At 48.8% G+C, this 17,430-nt stretch overlaps 1 protein-coding gene across 1 annotated transcript in view; it reads left to right on the top strand.

Moving 5' to 3' along the window:
• Window positions 1-17,430, top strand: part of FOXP1 (forkhead box P1) — a 399,883-nt gene that overhangs the window by 435 nt on the left and 382,018 nt on the right. The window lies entirely within an intron of this gene.

The following is a 17,430-nucleotide window of genomic DNA, read 5'->3' as shown; positions in this document are numbered from 1 at the left end:
ACGTGTCCGCCCCCCCCCCCCCCCCCGCCGCGAGTGGACCGGGGGGGGGGGGGGGGAGCTGGCGGTGCGCGGGTGCGGAGCTCCCCCTCCCTGGGCTACGCAGCTGCCCGCACCCCCTAGCCGCCCACTTTAGAAACTTCCCCCCCCCCCCTTCCCTCCGCGGAGAAGTGGGATGCGGAGACTCTCTCCTCCCTCCCCCCCCCCCCCCCCCCCCCCGCGCTTTCCTCGTGTTTTCCGCCGCGTCCCCCCGCGCCGCCGCGCAAAGGGCGCGCACACCCCAACTTCAGCACTCGGGGCAAGAAGTTACGGCGGGGCCGCGCCCGACCCCCCCCCCCCCCCCCCCAATCCTCTGCGCTCCCCCCGCGCCGGGCCCGGCCGCCCCCTTCCCCCGGCACCTGTTGCGGCTTTCCCCCCGCGCAGTCCCTTCCGCAGGCGCGGAGCTCCGCGTCGCGCATCCTCCCCCTCACGGAGGCCTGCTGCACCCATTCCCCCCCCCCTCTTTCTTTTTTTTTGGGGGGGGGGCGAAGTGTTTGAATAAACATCCGCGCCTTCTCAGCCCAGCTCAACTTCTCGCTGCGCGGGTGCGGATCGCGCATCCCTCACGTCCCCGTCCATTCGTTCGCCACCCCCACCCCCCCCCCCCCCCGCCTCCCGCGCAGACCCGCGGTGCGGAGCCTCGGGACGGAGCGGCTGCTCGCTGCGCGCCGCGGAACCGGGGGCGTCCGCCGGCGCCCGGTAAGTAGGGCCGCGCTGCGCCCCGCGCACCTGCCGCCCCGCGCAGCTCCGCGCATCCCGCCGCGGGTGCGCGCTGCAGGCGGCGTCCGAGCGGCGTGTCCGCGCCTCTCTCCTCCCCCCGCCCCGCGGTTTTTTTTTTTTTCTTCTCTCTCTCTCTCTTTTTTTTTTTTTTTTTTTTCCTGGAGAAAAAAAAAAAAAAGAAGAAAAAAGCCCCGGAGCCGGGCTGCGCGGGCAGGGCTGCGCGGGGCGCAGCGGCGGCCCCCTCCCCACCGCCCCCCAACTATTAATTATCCGGCGGCCGCGGCGCGGAGAGCATCGCCGGGCTGGCTGCGGAACGCCGCGATTTTAGCGAGTCTTCCTCCTGCCACTTCGCTGTAATGATTTTAATCGCGTGGTTTTGCTTTGAGTGAACTAAACCGAGTGAGATTACTACTTCTTTTTTATTTTTATTTTTTTTTATTTATTTTTTTTTCCCCCTCCTTCTCCTTTCCCCCCTCGGTTTCCCCCAAAGGCTGGCAGCAGCAGCGCTCAGACCTCCCGTACCTACCCGAGGTATCTGCCGCCTGCGAGCGCTCTCAGAGCCGCTTCTCTAGAGAAGCCGGAGCCCAACTTCTGTGCTCAGAAGTTTTAAGGTTTCATTTTTAGTAACTGTTCTTTGAGTGAGTAATGTATGTATACTGCTTGTAGCGTGTTGTCTACACAATGTAGCCTGCTGATTTCTAGGGTGCCTGGATGGTTATAAATATTAAAACAATTCTCTAAACTGCGTTTCCTTCCCGTATAGTTTTTCTAAACTTGCGTTTTACCTGCTTTGACCAAATGTTGATGGCACTAATGACAGCTTCTTAATTAGGCAAAGTTGCAAGGATGTCGTCGAAGAAACTTGCTGCTTGTGCTCTTCATCCACGGTTTGCTTTACTGTTTCGGCAGAGGGAAAATAGGCATTTCACTCGATTTAGTATTATTTTTACAGTTTCTGTTACTGCTGAGAAGCTCCTACTTTCTCTAAGTTTGAGAGAGCCTGAAATAATTCGAGTTCTCCGAGAAGCGAGTGTAGGCAAGAAGGTACCGTGCATCTTTGTAACTAAATTTGGGGGAAGAGGGGAAATCAGGGATACTGGTTTCAATTTCTCTCCTCTGAATCTTTTCCCCTGCACATTTTATTTGAACTATCTCACAACCATATTGAATGGACCAGGGCACTGGGGGAGGAAGCTCTTCACTAGTTACCATTCAAAAGGTGTCGGCTAAAATCTCATTGCAAAAAGGTATTGTAGCTTTAACATCTTGCATGGGCAGCATTCTTCCCCCTTAGTCTTTGGATTAGTCATTGTATGAGAGACAGAAAAAAAAAAAAAATCACTTTTTTTTTTTTTTTTCCCCCTCTGGAAAAAGTAAAGTAAACAGCCTCCAACAAGTGAACCTTGACAACCCAGATTAAGGAAGGCAGGAGAGATCAAACAAAGCTGCTGCTGGGCTGTTGTCAGGAGCTGCCTCACTGAAAGCTCTGGACTATTCGATCAGGCAGCAAGGCTATATGTTCACTTATGCAGAAATGGACCATTACAAATGCTGATCTTTGTTGTGAAACTAAAGGATAACTTGGAGAAAAAATAACTACCATTTCAAACAAAGCTTTCTGTTGCTTGCGATTCTGATTGCAAAGTTAGGGGGTTTGTGCATGGGCTGGGTTTGGGGTTTGTTGTTTTTGGGTTTGGTGTTTTGTTTTTTTTTTTTTTTTGAGTGATAGTGGTTTGGAGTGTGTTGTATACGCTTTCAGAGAGATTTAGGATTTGATTTTATTTATGCTGTCTAGAGCTGCAGAGGAGGCGGCGTTTCAGTAGTGTAATGTTGAAGACCTTAAAAGTTTTGTGGAATTCAGCTTTTATTTCTGGATCTCTGAATTGTAAGGAAACATGGATTTTTTTTTTTTTTTCTTTCTGTGTGTAAGTGCTGTGCTGATGTATAATAGAGGAGTTTGGTTGTGGTTAAGCGTTGTATGTTGTATGACTGTGTTCCTAGAGTTTAGAAAACTTGTATCTTTCCTTCAAACAAATTACCAACCAGTCAGGAGGGCACCTTATTTTTGATGTGCCGAGGTTTTTGCAAAACTGTGTGTAACTTGTCTTCATGGCTGTATTAGAGAGTCTGTTACTGTGTAGTTTTTTAGTGGAAATAGGAGTAAAGAGTATTAAGCGATACTTGATTTTTACCTCAATAAACATTTTGTATTTAAGTATTACTCAAACTTAACCAGTGGGAGTTAGGTTATTTTTGTTGCTTGACACTTTCATGTTTGTATTCAAACACTTCACTGCAAACTTTACAAATGTACCCCCTCATCCATTTCTTTAAAGTATTCCCAAACAATGGAAATACCTAGTTAAGAAATATCTGAGGAGAAGGCTGTTACCCTGATGTATATTAATCCGGAGGCAGACCAAACGCACATCTACTGAAGAATTAAGAAATCCAAAACCTTTTCGCATAAATATTTCTTTAATTGGCAGTGCAGATCACACAATAAGTACTTTATACTTTTTATAAGGTAAGGTTTCATAACCATCTTGCATAACTTATAAAGCCGGTAGATTTTTATGGTATATACTTTAATTAGACAATAAAAAGTACGTGTGTTAAACATGCACATGTATGCTATTAAACCATTTTGGGTAATGTGTAATGTTTTTTAACATCTATAAACATTTTCTGCTTAAATGAGTTCCACCGGTAATCCTAACGCAGCTAGTTTTTGCACTGGTAAGAGCAGGAGCAGGAAAGTTGAGCAGAGAATTATGCATTGGACATTATTGCGCAGCATATGCTGCAATATGCTTCTTTCTTGGAGTGGATCACCTTTTTTTAAGAGCTCAAATTTGCATTATCATCCGTGGTGTGATATACTGTAAACATTTGTAGCTCCAGAATTATTCCCGTTTCACAGCATTGTAAAAAATTCGGAAAAAGGCTGGTAGTAAAAAGGCGAATTTATGGAATGCAGCTTAGCATTTAGTATTTGTACTGCTCGTGGTCATTTCGGTTGAGAGATTGAACGGGATAACGTAAGTCCTTCTGTGAAATATCTGTTGAGCATGTATTTGTATAGCAAATGAAATAACGTATGCACACACATGTGTAGGATATGTATGTAAAATACTGTTATTTCTGCAAGGCTGTCCAGTTATTTATAGGGCATAATGATACTTCTGTCATCTTAAATTTTCTCCGAGAAGCTTTAATAAATTTAAATAGATTATATGCTGTCAGAAAATAGTATAAATTTTGTTTACGATTCACTTGCTTTAAGGTACTTATACTAAAGAAGCTCATTTAACCCCAAGACTGAGTAGCATTAAGTGGTGAGAGGAGTCTGCTGAAGAGCTGCTCCTGCCCTTTGCTCTTGTGATAATCTTAAATTACTACGATTTAATTGCGACTTCGAGGCACTGAGCTGAAAGATTCTTAATGCGGCTGCGAAGGGGCTGGCGAGGATGTCGTGAGGTTGTGGCAGGTAGCCGGATTTCTCTCGGGAGCCGCAGCGTTCGTTCAGGCCTTCCCCGCCTTTGGCGGCGCATCCAGCCCAGCACCGGCTCTGCGCGCGGACACGGCGCCGGCGCCCCGGGAGGCAGCTTTGCCGGGGAATTCCCACCTCGGTTGGCAGCAGGATCGGGCCCTGCCGGAGTCAGGCGGCTCGGGTGCACGAGCGTCTCGTTTGCTGGTGGTATTTAAGCTAACGCCTGAATTGAATCGCGCGTCGTCGTTATTCCTCAAAGGAGCCTTGCTATCAAGTCGCTTCCCGGAGTTTTCCCCTGCGGGTCAGGGTGGGAAGGGGCTGGAAGCTGGAGGCAAAGACCAGGGGGTGATGGGCGGCGTGGGGGGCACGGGTGGCAGCCCGCTCTGCGAGCACACCCCTCCCCGGCTCGTGGGTATGGCAGTGTCCCCCCGTCCCCAAAGGGGAGCTTGGGGTGCAGGGCCCGATCCAGAGGGCGCTGGCATCAGCCGGGGCTTCTGCTGGTGTCACTGCCTTTGGGCTTGGCTTTTGGTCTGTGTCGCTAACTCGCAGCACTGAAACTTTTCCTTTTTTTTTTTTTTTTTTTTTCCTTTTTCCCTCCCCCCCCCTACGTGTACTAGCATGGTTTCACACCCGGCGAGCGGTTCAGCGGAGACAGGAGCCAGAAAGCCTTTGCTAAGTGGGATTTCTAAACGTTGCGCACTAGGGATCAGCAGCGTCTTTGCGACCATTCTTAGAGGTCCTGGCACCCAAACTTTACTGAAATACTTAGAAAAGTATGGCCGGGCTCGGAGTCCTTGACTTCATGCCGCTGAGGACACGCGTAAGTGCTCGGCCGTGCTAAAGCACAGCGGTTTTTAAGTCGTGAGTCTGTCTTTGTGTTGGCCAAAATCCTTGTAAAACGTCTCGTTGCGATAAGAAATGAAGATCTTGCGTTTGCTACAACTGCTGGCTTTTGCACTGATAAAAGCGCCGCTCGCAGCCTGCTGCTCTCCCAAACTCCTCCTGTGCCGCCTGATTGCCGCAGCTCGCGGGGCTCGCAGCTGCCGTAGGTAACGCGGTGATGCCGGTGTATATAGAGGGGGAAGAAAAAAGTAGGATGGAATAAATCATGCGGTCGTTAGAGGAAAAACTTAATTGTAGGAACTCTGTGGTCTTTTAATTTAAAAAAAAAAAAAAAGAAAAACAACTGTAGTTTGGGCTGTAGAGGAATCGGCTGTTCTATTTTTAGGAGATCAGATATTTGTTGGTTGGGATGTCTGGAGTGTTGTAACGTGTGCTCTTTTTTTCTTACTTCAGCATTGGAGCTACCGAGTCAGAGGAGCTGCTGGCTCTGTTCGCGTGCAGTCGTCTTTGCAAATATGCTCTAGGGTTTTGTCTTTCTGTTCTCCTGGCACCGGTCTCCTCCATGCATGCAAGCGAACCGGCTGATGTATAATGGCTGGTTGTACGTGGCACGTATCCAGAATAATCTTGATAACTTTTTGTTCAGCGCCATCCTGAAAATGAAGATGGTCTTCTCTGGAAAATAAGGAGAAGAGCGTGGGCAAAATCAATTTCTCTCTAAGACGCGTCTGGTACCTGAGGAGGACTAAATAATTTTTCTCCTCTCGTTGACCCTCCCTGTCCTGTTTTTAAAACATCTCCATTTTAGTGCCTTGAAATTGTAATTAAGTTGTAGTAATTTAAGATTATTGCGAGAGTGCAAAGGGCAGTAGAAGCTCTTTAGAAGTCTCATCTCAACACTTAACGCTACTCAGTCAGGGGGTTAAATGAGTTTCCTCGATGTGAGTACTTAAAGTAACTAAATCGTAAACAAAATTTATACTATATTCTGACAACTAATAATCTATTTAAATTACATTAAAGTATGTGTGTGAAAATTTAATTAAGGACAGAAATACTGTCAAGCCCTGTAACTATCTCGACAGATCTACTGAAATGGAACCCATATCGTAAAATATTTACATATATCCGATAGGCCGCAGTGTTTCTGGGAGTGCTATTCTGAAACTGATTGCGGGCTTTTCTCCTCCCAGTTTCCCCTTCAGTTGCGATGGTTTCGGAAAGCAGCACAAATAAATACCCAGAATGTTTTATTGGGATGATTCTCCGGTGTGTTGTTCACTGCTAATCGCTCTCTCTGTGCAATACTTGTCGCTGGTGTGTTTTTATTAGAAGTGCCTATTTCCTCACCCAGTCGGTTCCGCGCTGCTGTGGACTCGGAGGCGCGCTGGGCACGCGGGGTCCCGCTGCGGCGGGGTAACGCCTGTCCCCTTCCCAGCGTGGCAGCGTTGGACGCGCAGGCTGTAAGTCAACTTTCTCCTGGATGCCTGGCCCGGAGCACGGCGCTGCAGGGTCTCTCGCGCTGTTGTGACTGTTCATTTCATTGATTTTTATTTTTTTTTTTTCAGGTAGAAACCACTTTACGACCTTTCCCTCCCCCCACCCCCCCCCTCCGCCCCCCTCCAAATATATATGGAGGTGTTTCCCGGAGTGCTGGTGCGCGCACACGCCGCGCGGGACCCTTCTGGCTGGTGGAACCGCAGCGCATCTCCGTTGCGGGATGTGGTCCAGGGTTGATTTCAAGATGAGGAACGTTTTGCCTTGGGTAAAAACTGGGTCTTGGCTGAGACTTCAGCCGAACTTTGGTCCTTCTTAAAAACCCACCCGCTGGGATTCTGCACGCGGCCAAGGGCACGCGTTTTTGCTGGGAAGGTACTTTCTCCTCGCCCGGCCGTGGGTCGGGGCAAACTCCCATCTCTCCTTGGCTGGGGTGTAACATCCCTGGAGCCGCAGGATCGCAGGAAGAGGGTGAGGATTTGGGCAAAGGATGGGGTGGGAATATGGTGCTGTGGGTGCTGGGGAGCCCTGGCCGGGGCCGGGCGCTCGGGTGCTGAGCACCGACAGCCCGACAGAAGGTGGCACAGTTCGGCAGGTTGGCTGGAGCCTCTAACGGCATCGTTAGTTTCCCCCTCTTCGCCAGACATTTCCTTTCATGTTGGATGCGAGTTTTAGCTGTACTTCCCGATCAGTCTTGTCATCTTGTTGCTAACAATTAGGGTCAAGTGTCTTTCCTTGGGCTCTCCGCAGTCTTCGTGTCGGTGTCCCTCCCCCAGCTCCCAGCCTAAGCTGTTTGTTCATTAATTAGGAGATCGGGTGTATTAACACATCAGTAAACCAGAGTAGTCGGACTTCCCAAGGCATCTCGGGAAAGCCTCTCCGGTTTTGTGTGACCGGACATGCACTGTTGCTGATTTAGATAGCGGAGCCGATGATGCCGAAGTGTTGTGAAGAGGGAGATAAACAGAGGGAGCCCAGCAGTAAGCAGAATGTCATGTCTCTATTAAAAAAAGCTTGTGATAAAGGAAGATGAAATGGTGTGTGGGGGGGATTGCTGGTGCGTTCAGAGCAGCCGCTAAACATCTGATCACAAAAATCGATGCCGAATTCCCCTTCCTGCAAAACGCTTCCCCGCGGAATTAATGTCTGAGCCCGGGTTGTGATGGCAGCGAGCGGTGGAGCCCTGAAAGGACTTTTGTTCTTGCCAAAAAGGCGGCCGGGGGGGGTTCTCAGGGATTCAGGAGCTGTCTGAGCCGGGATTCAAACATCCCTCCCCGGTTCCCTTTGAAGTGGCTGCCCCTCTTCCGCAGCGGCGCGGTGGTCCCGGGATGCTGATGAAGTTGTTCCAGGCTCGCTGCTGCGCGCTGCCTCGTACCTTGATTTTTTTCCCCGGCGCCGCCGCCGCCGCCACCTGCGTTTCTGATGGAAAGTTGGTTCCTGGCCGGGCGGCCGGTCCTTGGCTTCGCGGCAGAGGAACAACAATGCAGATTTTTGTATATTTGAGTCTTTTTCTCGGGCGGGTGCAGAGGCTGCTCCGCAGAAGTGAAAAATGTAACTGCTTATAAAGAAATGAGTGGTCGCAGCAGACGAGAGGGGAGCGGTATTAATTTTACCGGTTCTCTAATGAAACATGCAGTAAAACGTTAAATCATCACAGCCTTGTTTGCTGAAAGGATGTTAATCATGCCATTAAGAAGGATTAAGTAATTAACTGATATTTCTTTAGGAACCAGTGTCAGTTTTAAAAAGCATCTTCCGAGCGTCGCACAGGGAAGGCGAAGTTGATGTTCCTCTTTCTGCTACCGGAGAGCCGGGAGGTGAGCGTGAGTGGGACACCTCTTCCCAAGAAACTTCTGGGAATGTGAAGGGAGCAGAAATAGGTTTGGGGGTTTTTCTTTCAACTGAAAGGTGCTATTCTAATAGTCTCTCGATTGCAAAGTTGTCTTTTATGGCTTTCGTCAGCTGGGCCCGTTGTGAGCCTTCTTTCAGGAGTAGTCTGTTTGGGATTAAGAAGTTAAAACCTTCTTGGAGTGTTCATCTCAGTGCTTGCGTTTCTATTTTTTTTTTTTTTTTTTTTACTAATAGCTTTTATGTTGTAATAGTGAGCTTGCTGACAGTGAGTCATGAACTCTATCTTCCGTGAACCTCATGACAAATTTTTGTTAGCCGGTCAGGCAGCTCACTTAGCTCATCCAGCCCAGTTCCCACGTTCTATACTTGCCCTGGAAAGAAAAATTCCATTAAAATCGGTGGTGTAAATCCTCCTTTTTGCTCCTGTGGGGCATCACAGAGCAGCTCCCGGCCATGGGCTGCTGGGAGGAGGTTGGAGCCGGGTTGGGCAGGGAACAGCCAGGGCCGGGGAAGGATGCGGCCAGTTGATGCTCAGTAAGGTCAAAAGTACTTTTTGGAGAGGGCGCACGTGCAGATGGAGGAGCAGGTGGGCAGAGCAGACCAATGACAATATTTTTCACCGTTTCATTTTTGAAGGATCGGGTGGGAGCCCCCGGCCGGTGAGCGGTGCGGGGGCTGGGGAAGCATCTGTGTTGGCGCTTCTGCGTCCTGTGCTCCCGAGCTCCTGCCTTTCTTCCAGGGCTTGATCGTGGTTTTTTTTTTTTTTTTTTACCTTGACAGAGAATGCGGAATTTGGCGTGAACCTCGTCAAATAGCTGCCGTTTCTCATAGAGTGGCCCCAACTTCAAATATCACAGTTTGTGATGCTGAAACTATACCCAAACTGAAATGCGCTATGAGTGATATGAATTCTGCCCGGCAAATAGCATAATGGCACCAATTGCGTTAGTATTGATACTTTCTGCTTTCATAGCTGCTTTACTTCACAAATAGGGCTCCTTCAGACAGTCTCATGCAAACTCTGTTGATCAGTGTACTGTAAATTATTCCTCCCCCTCAGGTGAATTTCGTAAATAGGTGTATTTCCGTGTGTAGTATATGAGACAGCCAGATTTTGCTTTGGTTATGTGGCCTAAGCTGCACATACCTCTATTGAAATCATGGGAGCTGAGTTAAAAAAAAAAACAAATTAAAACAAACAAACAAACAAAAAAAAACCAGTTTGGCTCAGAGAATAAGATCTTTGAATATTCATGCATGTAACATATAATAAGAATCTATCTGGATGTTTGTACAGAACATCATAGCCTACATCTACCTTAGCCGATTTAGAGGAGAGATTTTTCTCAGGAAGTTTTGCAATAGTAATAATGTGTTAACAACTTCGGTAACTTATTTTAATCAGAGAGTTGTGTCAGGGGCCCCATCCTGTTCCGGTTGAATTAAAGGAGTGGTGGGAGAAGGAGGCTCTGAAATAGCTTGTAGGAAATTGTTTTTGTTAGTTTTGAATGACACGCCTGTGCATCGATGTCCCGATAATGCATATTAGGTTTGTAAAGCTCCCGAGTTGTACATTTGGAAAAGTGAAAATGTATTTTTCAGTGGTTAAGTACTTGATACTTAAAAGGCTTTGAAAGAGGAATGTCAAAAGTATGCAGCAAAATTATTGTTTGTACAAGTATTTTAAAGTTATTCTCTGGCTACCCCATCTGAGTTTTCTGAAGGCCAGTAGTGTAGGGAATGGTGGTCTTACTCGGGAAACCCTTCTAATCCATCATTTCAGTTACAGGATTTAACTGAGAATGGGAGAAACTCACCTTGGTATATTTTAGCTCATGTCGCACCGTGTACGTTTGTTCTGATTTTTTTTTTTTTTTCTTCTTCACCGCTAGAAAAGCAGTATCTACAGCACTACACTACCTGTGAATTAAACTAAAATATCTTAAGCCTATCCAGCATATTCCTAGTATTAACCAGTAGGAGAAGAGTAGGTATTTCCTATTTATTTTTCAGATTGGCTGGAATATGGTATTTCTGGAAAAGGGTCCTCGAACGGTTGAAGGGGAAATCTGATTTTTTTTCAAGGGGCGCTTTATATTTGCCAAGGAATTCTGACCCTGCAGAAGCGCGTTGCGTGGAAATGGAAATTTATTAAGTAAGTAGGATTTCTAGGGATTATAATAGATGCCATTAGATAGAGGCGCGCTCATAGGGAGGTAAACTAGTAAATCTGAACAAACTGAAAAATAGTAGCTATATGCGTCTGGCTCTGTTATCAAACTTGCTGCATAAGCCGGAGTTTATGCACTGTGATAATGCTAATGACCAGCAGAGCCAATGATGCATGACTGGAGGAAATCAGTGGTATAATCGGAGAGAGTTATCAGGTTTTTGTCATTAAATATTAGTGATAAATAATACACTTCATTTTGAGTAGATAGGACGTATTTAATTCTGATGTGGAGAGTTTCAATTTAATAAGGGGCATTGCGGAGTAAAATGATAATCTTTTGTAATTTAAAGGGAAAAATAAAAATGCATTTGTTTCGGCGTAGTCTCCTGGCGGCCGTCCTCCGCTGCTGTTTGTCTTCACTGGTGTCTGATAGCGAGGGATATCTTTGCAGCTATTTGAGATGGCTGTTTATAGCAGGGTGTTTTATCTAAGTTATTAGCTTGCAACGCAGAACAAATTGCATATGACCAGAATCAAAGGGGATCCGTTTACTATACTGGGTATCTTCTTTCATTTTCTGCTTAAAAACGTGAATATTGCAGCAAATCTGCGCTGTGTTCTCCACGCAGTGGTTCCCGGTGAAAACAGTCCACCTGTCCAGGAGGTGGAAAGGGACGAGGACAAAAGATACAGATAAACTAGATCTCATTTTGCAAGTTATCTTTTAAGTCAGTGGGGGAACAAGGAAGAAAAGTATAGCTTAAACTGAAGTAAGAAGGATATTAATAGTCTCTATAAAGGACAGTTTGCACCAGGAAAAAAAAAAAAATAAAAAATCTGGTTGGCTTTTTTTAGCGAAACAGGCTAACACCCAGTGTAAATCTGTGTCATTAACTGAAGCAGTGCGTGATTTTTAGAGCATCGCTTCTCCTCTTGTGAGCCTTTGCCTGCGGAGGCTCATCCCTTGGGCTGGAGGCAGCCGCGGTACGGTATTTGCCGTAGGGAGACTTCGCTCACCAGCTGCAGGACCTCTGCCTGTGTCAGCCCGTGGTCCCGTTTAAGCAGAAACCGCCAGTTTTGCCCAACGAGTGGCTTTGTACCGTGGCCAGGATCTTCCCACCACCCCTCGGAGTCGTGCTCGAGCGCCGAATCTCAGCTCCAGTTTCCAGAATTAGATGGCACAGTGAGTAAACACAGCGTACTTGCCAGTTCTCACATCCTCTTTTGCAGCGAGTATTGCAGCAAATCCTGCAGGTTTGACTCATCTCCGAAGTTCTTCGCTGATTCGAAGCAAATCTCGCCTGACTTTTGAGAAGGAGCTGGAAGTCTGGTCGTGGCTCCTGAGCGCAACCGTCCTTCTGTGTGTGAACGCGATATGCCCGAGTCGGCCTCTGCATAAACTTGGGCAGCTCTGAGTAACTTTAGTTGGAGTTGTGTGCCTGTATCTAAGGGTAAAATTTGCCCTGCAGTCATCCTTTTTTGAAAGCTTTATGGAAATACTTTGTTCTTGCTGTGCGCAAATATTTACATTCTGGTGGGAAGATCTTTTTTTTCCCCCTCCATTTCTTTGTTTATCACCCCCCCCCCTCCATGCCATAAGCACAAGGAGGGGGTGGAAGATACTGTGCATAATGCCCTGTCAATTAAAAAAAAGAATATTCAGGTTTTCAACTGGTATTTCTCTGGGTGAATTGGAAGGGGAAAGGCATACAGAGCAGAAAACTTTCCTGGGTAAATAAAAGTAGCGTCAGGTACAGCCCCCATTTTAGGAACAGCATGTCTTAATGTTTCTCTTCGTCGGCGTTGAATCACCTCTGCATGTCAACCTCTGCCTGGTGGATGCTCTCAGCAGGTTGAGGAGGAGGACACATTGCTCTGCAAGTGCATCACAATGGTCCACACGTGTGCCGTGACTCAAGCGCGCTCACAACTTCATGACATGTATCAAATGAGAATTGTTTCCTTGGAAAACCGTTATCTTCTTTGTTTTTTTTTTTTTTTTTCTGAGATGAAGGCTGACGCTGCTTTCACAGACTGTTTGACAGCGCGCTTGGTGCTGAGCAGAGTGAGGGCTTGGGTCACGTTGCAGCTCAGTAGACTTAGGTCTGTTTGCTTGTCCCTGGGCACTTCCATCGTGTGCCCCGTGTTTCAGCTGCTCTGCCTGACCAGAGGGGGAAGGCAGAAAACTAACATAACCAGGGAAAAAAAAAAATTTCTGCCAGTTGAGCGTCCTCATTGGACTTTCCTACAGGGAAGGCGGGGAGGGACTCTTTATCAGGGATTGTACTGACAGGACGAGGGGGAACAGTTTTAAACTGGAAGAGGGGAGATTTAGATTAGATATGAGGAAGAAATTCTTCACTCTGAGGGTGGTGAGCCCCTGGCGCAGGTTGCCCAGAGAAGCTGTGGCTGCCCCATCCCTGGAGGTGTTCAAGGCCAGGTTGGACGGGGCTTGGAGCAACCTGGGCTGGGGGGAGGTTGCCCTGCCCAGGGCAGGGGGTGGAACGAGATGATCTTCAAGGTCCCTTCCAGCCTAAACCATTCTATGATTCTTTGGAGGTCAGAGGAGGGACCCAAGAGGGTCAGGGCCGCCCCCTCGATAAACCTCTGGCCTCTTGGTTGGCTTTGCTGCAACGTGCAACCTCTGCCAGGGGCTTTGTGTCTGGTACCCGCTCTTCTTCCTCTGGGCAGAGGAGTCCTCCCAGCCCTGGGACATGCTCCCAGCAGTGCCTGCTGATGGGACCACCCCGCCAACACAAGTATGGGGTTTCATTTCGTTGTTAATTTAACAGTAGTCCCTTAGTGCCAGGTAGCAAAGTCATTAATGCGCACATCCTGAAAAGGCCGGCATCGTGTTTTCTTTGGGTTTTCTTCTTGTTGGCGGTAGATGATGAGCTGGTCCAGAGGCTGGGTATTTTTGATAGGGGCACCGAGAGATACCCAGGTTAGCAGCTGCTGTTGGTTGTTGTTGTTTTTATAATACTTATCTGTGCGATAAGCAAATACAGCAGCACATAAAGCTCGGATAGAGCTGTGTCTGGCCCGCTGGCTAACTCTTGAGTTAAAGAACAGGAGTTGATAAGGAGGTAGATGGCCACAGCTCAGCGATGTCACACAGGTTTACACCAAAACAGGGTCTGGCCCGTAGCCTCCGTTCACTCGGTGTTGTGCAAGAGGCGCGGGTTGGGTGTCTCGTGGTGCGACGGTGGCCGGGGAGCGCGGGACGGCCATGCGCAGTGCCGCCGGCTCCCCCTGCGGCGGGGGCCGCCTGCCGGCCCAGCTGTGGGCACCGGTGCTCGTTAGCGCGGCGCGGGGCTCGCTCAGGCTTATATGGTGTGTGGGGGGGGTTGAGTAAAGCTTTAAATATGGGTTATGCTTTTGTTGCTTCTGAAAGGGGTGCAGGTGCGCGTTAGCAGGAAGTGAAACCGGAGGAGCCCCGAGGGAGCCTCGCTCGAGCCGTGCCGAGCAGGTACAGCCCACGAGCGTTATCGCCGTGCGGGTAATCTGGCACGCTGTCGGCATTCGCGCCTGTCGCGGGGATTGTGGGGGTCAAGCCATGCCGCGGTTTGGCAGGGACCTAATCCCTCTACCAGGCGGTGCGCTCGGGGTCGGTCGCGCTCCCCACGCGGGGCCGTCGTGTGGCCCGGGAGGGCTCGGCGCGCTCGGCTGTCCCCGCGCGCCTGCGGGAGGGGATGGGTAGGGTGTTTTGGGAGGCGTTAGCACCACGGAGCGGCATTGCGGGGCACCCCTGGCTCTCTCCAAGCCTTGCTGAGCAGCCGACCTCTGCTGATGAGGTGGGGTGAGCCTGGTCCGTGCCCCGTGTGTTTTCCATCAGGGCCGATGGGTAATTTTAGGGAGATTGGGAACAGCAGGAGTGTCGGTGGTGCGAGGAAGGGCTGGTGCCCGCTGGACCAGGCGGCACTGGAGGAGGGTGGCTGCGGTGGTGGGTCTGGGGAAGAGACCCAGACCTGCGCTGCCCGGGGGCCTCCCTGGTGTTGCACAAAGTCGTCTGTCGGCTTCGGCTGATGCCCCGTTAACTGATAACTACCCCTTTTTTGCATTGTCTTGTTGAGGAATTTGAATGTGCAGTCTGCGAAGCCAGGCATCAAAGCATTAAGCCTCACTTTTAATTATTGCCTTTATTTTTGGAAAGGAGTAGCAGTCAGAATAAAATACTTTGTAGGAATAAAACACTTATTATCCACCTTTTCTTCCTGCTCGGTTTGTGCCCGGCTAAAGCTGCCGGCTCTCCTCAGGAGTGTCTGATGTGCAGGTGAGCAGAGCTGCGGTCCTGAACCGCTCCTGCCCTCCTCTCCTCACCGAGTGCTGAGGTTTCATCTTCTGCACGTGCGATTATATGCGCTCCTAAATACTGCTCACCTCGTGTTAGGGTTATTCACTGTTTGTTCTTATGTGTCAACACCATATCTGATGGGAGCCTTAATTACTCTCCGTGTTCCTATATTTTCCCTTCCCTTCCTAGACCAGTTGGAGGGTTTGTCGAAGGGAGAGGGTATGGGCTCTCTTGCCAGGCTGCACGCACAGCGAGTGCCTGGAAAAATGCCCCTCCGAGTCATTAGGAATTAAGCATCGCAGACAGAAGCAGAGATTAAGCTCTGTGAGAAGACCTCTGACTTGATCCAAGAATTATGTGATGTGCAAAGATGGAGAGAAAAGCAAACTTCTCATCCAAGACGTGGAGGCTGTGGTGCTGCTGCACCGGCGCGCTCTGGTGCAGCCATCCGAAGGCTGCTGAGATCTCCACCGTCCCACCCGTGCCCCAGCCAGCGCCTGTCGCTGCGGTGCCGTAGCCGGGAGACCCCATACAAGCTCTGGTTGTCACTGGGGAAGGTTCCTGTGGTTTTTAGCAGCTGAAGCTGGCTGTACAAGCAGTGAATTCCCAGTAGCTAGCTAGCAAGAAAATGGATCAGCGTGTATTCCCCCCATCTGGATATGCCATGTTTGTTGCCACCAAGGTAAGTGAGGTAAACCCCATTTTTCTCTAGTATGGCTCGTTATAAGTGAACGCAGTTTTACGCCGTTTTTCAAAAGCGAGCCAGCAGCAGGACCTCTGAAGGTGTAGCTGTGGTGACAGCTACCGCTGCAGGACACCGCAGGGCTTCTCAGTTAGAGGGGTTTTGGTGGGTGGCCTGGAGCTCTGCTGGGCAGCAGTGGCAGCGGGTCTCTGCCCACCCGGGTACTGTGCCGGTGTGCGGCATCGCAATGAGAGTTATTCTGTGGTACCCCCACTGCTGCGTGATGGATGCGCTCTCCGGAGACCCGGAGCATCCTGTGCCTCGCCCCGCTGTCCTTGTTGGAGACTCCACGTGAACCGTACGCCACTCGATGTATCTGTCACGTGAGTGGGAACGTGCAGGAAGAGGCTGAGATTTCAGAACGGCCGAAATTAGTCTGAGGAGGAGAAAATTATTAGGAGAGGGCAAATGCAGAAATGTTGCATTCACATGGCTCGTTATCCCAACCCGCCGTTGTGGCAAGGAGATGGGAAGAACCTCCATCGGCAGACGGGATGTCCGATGCTAACAGTGTAGGGTACGTCTTCCAGTCTGCGTTGAAATAAAAAAAAATAATCAGGCAGTAGTTGATTATCTCTTGGTTTTAAATAAGCGTAGTATTGAGTGCAAATTAAAAACAACCTTGAAACTGCACAGATTCATAAAACTGTACACTGGGATTTTAAAAATTACCTCCATTGGAATCCTGGAAGCATCTGTTACATAATTAATGCACTTAAAAATATATTCTATTTATGATTAATCCAGGACTGGAGTGTGTGCTAGTTAAATGTCTGGATCCCAGGGTGCAGTGCGAGGAAAGAAATGCAGTTGTAATCTATTTGACGGTTATAGGAAAGGACATTTGCTACAAATAAATACATTTTCTTCAGTCTTTTTATTTGTCAGGGCCAAGCTTATGTCTGTTGTGCTGAGTTTGTTGACTGGTAAATGTTTTGAGATTTATGCTGATAATTTTGTAGATCTACTGGAAAAAATAACTCAAGAATAATTAGGGAGATTGACCATACAGTAATGTACCACATGTGTGACAGTGTTACTGGGTTGATGAACTTGGGTATGGTATACGCAATTAAAAGTGCTAAGGCTCAGTACCGTGAAGCTTTTCAAACGCTCTCCGAGATACACAAATGCTTTAGGGGATGCATGTTTCCCAAAGGATAACTTGCCAAAGTTACTGGATGCCTTGGGTCTCCTCTCCAGAGAAGTATTGCAGGCTGAGACCTCCTGGGGGGGAGTGGTGGAGCAGGCACAGCAAGCACAGGTACCAGCTGACAAACCTCAGCCTGCACGGGTTTTTTTATCAGGAAGGTTTCAGGGGCTCTGTAGCCTCATTTGTTTTTTTGGAGGCTTTTGAGTTGGCATCCAGCCACCGGGTCCTGGAACAGTTTCTGGCATCGCGTTTCCTCTGACAGATTTTTCTCTCTGCCCTCTGTTTCTGTTCCCTTTTTTTTTTTTTTTTTTTTTTTTTTTTCCCCCTCCCCCTTCGTCTGACCACTGTCTTGTCGGGTTGGTATGGGATCATGCCACGTAAAACCCTTTTCTTCTTCCATCTTATTTTCATTACTGTTTTGTAAAAGCTTGCCAGCTGTACGGCTGTCCGTCGCCCCATTGTGTCCCACGTTGCGGTGGGCCGTGGGTGGCCGGGAGTCCTGCGTTTCCCTGCCCTCCTCGGGCCGGCTGAGCATCCCGGCTGCAGTGGCAGCAGCTGCACGGTGCCGTGGAAGCCTGTAAAAAGGTCTATTTCCAAACCATTATTTATTATTATTATTTTTTTTTTT

Source organism: Vanellus vanellus, assembly GCF_965231255.1.
Source record: "Vanellus vanellus genome assembly, chromosome: 9".
Lineage (NCBI taxonomy): Eukaryota > Metazoa > Chordata > Aves > Charadriiformes > Charadriidae > Vanellus > Vanellus vanellus.
Note: the sequence above shows the minus strand (reverse complement) of the source record. Positions and strands in the feature narration are given on the sequence as shown.